This window comes from Buceros rhinoceros, unplaced genomic scaffold (genome assembly GCF_000710305.1).
Source record: "Buceros rhinoceros silvestris isolate BGI_N320 unplaced genomic scaffold, ASM71030v1 scaffold4057, whole genome shotgun sequence".
NCBI lineage: Eukaryota > Metazoa > Chordata > Aves > Bucerotiformes > Bucerotidae > Buceros > Buceros rhinoceros.
Genome location: NW_010420277.1, coordinates 40,439 through 44,374, shown reverse-complemented (window position 1 = coordinate 44,374; position 3,936 = coordinate 40,439). Strand labels below are relative to the sequence as shown.

The 3,936-nt window shown below is 43.7% G+C and overlaps 1 protein-coding gene across 1 annotated transcript in view; it reads left to right on the top strand.

Annotated features, from left to right (window-relative positions):
- ANO3 (anoctamin 3) overlaps positions 1-3,936 on the top strand; it is a gene marked incomplete at its 5' end in the record, with an annotated part of 36,759 nt that overhangs the window by 7,781 nt on the left and 25,042 nt on the right. The window lies entirely within an intron of this gene.

The following is a 3,936-nucleotide window of genomic DNA, read 5'->3' as shown; positions in this document are numbered from 1 at the left end:
CACGGGAAGCTCTGCGAGCATCTCCTCCCCCTCCTTCTCCGATCTTGGTGTCTGCAGAGTTGTTTCTCACTCCTCTCTTCCAGCTGCTGATGTGTGACTTCAGGGGTTTTTTTCCCTTCTTAAATACATTATCACAGAGGTGCTGCCACCATCACTGATGGGCTGACCAGCAGGTCTGTCTTGGAGCCAGCTGGCATTGGCTCTGTTGGACAAAGGGGACGCTTGGAGCAGCTTATCACGGAAGCCACCCCTGTAGCCCTCCCCCTGCTAACAAAACCTTGCCGCACAAACCCAGTACAGATATTCATGGAAATACAATTGCCTGTAGCAGGTGAAGGTGCAGTATGGAGTAGATGACCTTGGGAAAGGGATAGAGAGGAAGAATTTTGGAGCACCGTCCCCATGTGAACCAGAGGACTGATAATTGTAACTGGTGAAGAGAGGGGTTACACCTACAGAGGTTTTGTCAGCCTTTGAGCACTTGCTGCTCTGTTACCCTCATTGAGACTTGTCAGTGGTGGTTACAGCAGATAGGTTGTGTCTACATTTGGTTCTAGTTATCCTCAGAATTTCCTAGGTAGTGCATACTATTCATTAACTGAAACTTGTCACTGGTATAAGGTGGCGGAAAAAGGAAGTATACTGATATATGATGTGACAGTGCATACCGTGGCGTTTGCTCTCACATGAATCTAAAATTTGCTCACTCTTTTGGGTATAGTTCCCACTCGCTCTTCTAGAATGTTTGTTTCTATGTGTGGGGTGAAAAATTGGTAAAAGTTTAATCTACAGCGCAGAAGAGCAGACTGAAACCCATGGAGTTGAAATAGTTATGATTTCTGCAAATGGTGCTGTTTAAATTAATGGAGGAGGGCAAGAGCCTGTAAACAGCTGTTCCCACTTTGTAAAGGAGGCATTGCTTATTAATTAGAATCTGAAAAATAGGTTCTTGAAAAATCCCTTCGTGCTGGCTAAATCCAAGGCGATTCTTTGTGTAACACATTTTAATAGAAAGGTAAACCTTTTATTTTAAAACTTTGCTAAATATTTGCATTATACTTCTGTTTCATTTTTTTGGCTTGAGCAAAAGCTTTTTCTACCTTAAATTGATCAACTCATTTTGTCTGGTGTAAACTGTAAACTTCAGTTGAATGATAATGTCAGTGTTTTGAATTCTATGCTGTTTCAGACTTCAAAGCAGTGTGTCATGTTATTTGTTATAATAATCACAAGCTACGAATCAACCAGAGAATGTAGCGAGGATGAAGAGGATTAGAGAGAAAAAGCAGATATTGATCAGTTCTTTTTATACACATTTTTCAGGTGAAACAGGAAATCTTAAAAAGAATAGAGGAGAGCAAGGGCTTTGCAGAAATTATTTCTTCGATGCTTTTCTCCTCCACTGGGTCAAGAAAGAGGTGAAAGAATGAATCAGAGATCTGTTGGTCCAGAACAGCGGGTGAATAATAACTGTGCTGTGCCTGACTGCACAGCGGACTAACAGTGATTCACTGTGCTGGGTCTAGACAGCGGCCAATATACCCTGAGTGAGTCGTTTAATTGAGATTACTGCTACCTCGTCTCTGTGCACATTATGGAGCTCCTTCAGGCGACAGACAAATCCCCTAAATCCTCAGATGAATTCTTTTCCTGACAGAGGTGTTGCTGCTGATGTAGGTGGACAGCATTGCTTGAGGATTGCTGCACAGTGAAATGAGCGGTGCCAGTGGCGTTCCAGTGAATCAGCCCCGAAATCGATGGAGTGGAGGTCAGGTTCACTGTGCCGTCGTGCTAAGAGGCTGCGCTGCTGCACGCCTCAACCGGTGCTGGTAGGACTTTGAAAGTGGTTGGAGATGAACAGATGGAAAATTGCTCTGTGCTGTCAGTGCAACTCGTTACTGAACATTGCCCCCAAAGAATTCTCTTTGGAGCAGGTGACGCTGAGGACATACTTGCTGTAAGCTCAGAAAGAAAGTGTGTTTTTTCCAAGACTGGAGAAAATCAGATGTTTTAGAAATGAGGAAGGAGTGGCTAGAAATAATAATAAAGAGAGGTAGAGGTGTATTACAGAAAGGTAGATTTAATTTGCAGAATGTCTGTACGGGCAGAAATTGTGTAGAAGTTCCAGACCTCCCCTTTGGGGGAATTTTGACCAGACTTTTTGTATCTGAATTTGCCTGCTCTGCTCTTGTGAAATACTTGTGCTGGAATTCTTTTCTCTTGAAAAGTGAATTCATTGCTTGTGTCCGGAAACTGAAAGGAGTTTGGGTATTGAGAACATTACGTGTTCAGCCTTGCACTTTCAAACCTTGAGTCTACTGCCTCGCCTTCAAGCCTGTCCATCTGGTATGTAGATCCTTACACCTGTGACGTTTGTTGGGGTTTTTCTAGAATTTTGTTGTGTGTAGGTGATCGGTATAATGGGTTCTAGACAGATTCTTATATCGAGGTTAATCACATTCTATGGTGTATCAGTTACGTTAGTTCGTGTTATGTTTTCTGTGAGTTGGCCTGTTTCTTGACCCATCTTAAATTAGCATTTCCCCTCAGTTAGGCGAAGGGCAGGTGTTCAGAGGTTTCTGAATTCCACATTATCTGTTCTTTTGTGGCAGTGGCCTGGGCGTGCAGGGGGAGGCAAGTGTGGCAGTGATCAACCAGCACTCGTACACCTCGAGCCCCAGTGCCTGATCCCTGCACCGTGCCCTGGAGCCCTGAGTTAGTTACACATCTCACAGGAGGTTGTGCATGAAGCACACAGAGGAAGAAAAGAGGAAGGAATTGCATAGAAATGAAGACCTTTACCCAGGTAGTAGAAGACTCAGGTTGGTTTTGGCTTAGCTGGAGGGGTTTGAGTTCAGTTCTCCTGCATTCCAAACACAGAAATTGCTTCCACATCGGGATGGTTGCACCTGAAGGAGGGTATGGAAGGGACACCACAAGTCTGACCAAGTGCGATGAAGCCGAGATTACTAACACTCATTGTATTTACAGACTTCGTAGTAAAATTCAGAGGCAGGTGTGTACCTTGGAGCGGGTGACAACAGAATGCTTTTATGGTTAGTTTTGAAGTGTCATCTGGAAAAGAAAGAGAATTGATGCCATAACCAGCTGCTGAGGGGGAAAAGAAGCTTAATTGTTCTTAAATTGAAGATTAATATACTTAAATAGTGTTCCCAGATGTGTGATATATCACTGCTTTGTAACACAAGGTGGTCTGAGAGTGACTGTGCCTTGGCTTTTGCTTTGGGAGTCAAGAAAGCAGAGAAAGAGGAAGAATCCTATGAGAAAACTTTAGTTTGTGCAGACTGAGGAATTCTCAGAAGCACTAAGAATATAGAAAGTGGGCAGTGAGGTATGCGCAAGTATAGAAAGAAGTGAGCCGATATCCAGTAAATACTGGACTCTGCTGATACCGTGCACTAACAGTTGGATCTGTTGATCAATAGAGAGTGTAACTATTGGATGGGAATCTGAGTGTTATAAATTTCATATCAAAGAATACAAACAGGATGAATTTCTAAGGCTAGCATCCCATTGGCTGAAAGATGCCATCTGCCCAGGCTTCTGGTCCTATGTATGTGGGTGTAAAACCTCTTACTTCAGACCGACATCCTCGTTCTGGACAGTTTGTGCTAAAGTGAGTGCCGCGTTCCCCCGGGGATGATGGTAGTTTCTCAGTTTACCTTTTTTAGGTTTCAAAGTCTTCATAGTCTGACACCGGTTGATTCAGTCGTTCTCTGAATCAGTCTGTTCTGAATCATGCAAAACACAGGATGCAAAACCAGCTTGCAGCAGTGGTATGTAAAGCAGCATATTCCATATCAAGGTCGGAGAATCCTTGATGTTTGCCAGCGTGGTGGGAAGGAGCTAGGCAAGATTTAAACGTTGCAGATGTGGCGGGGGGAAAAAGCCTCAGCAGGGAAACCCAAGAAAAAA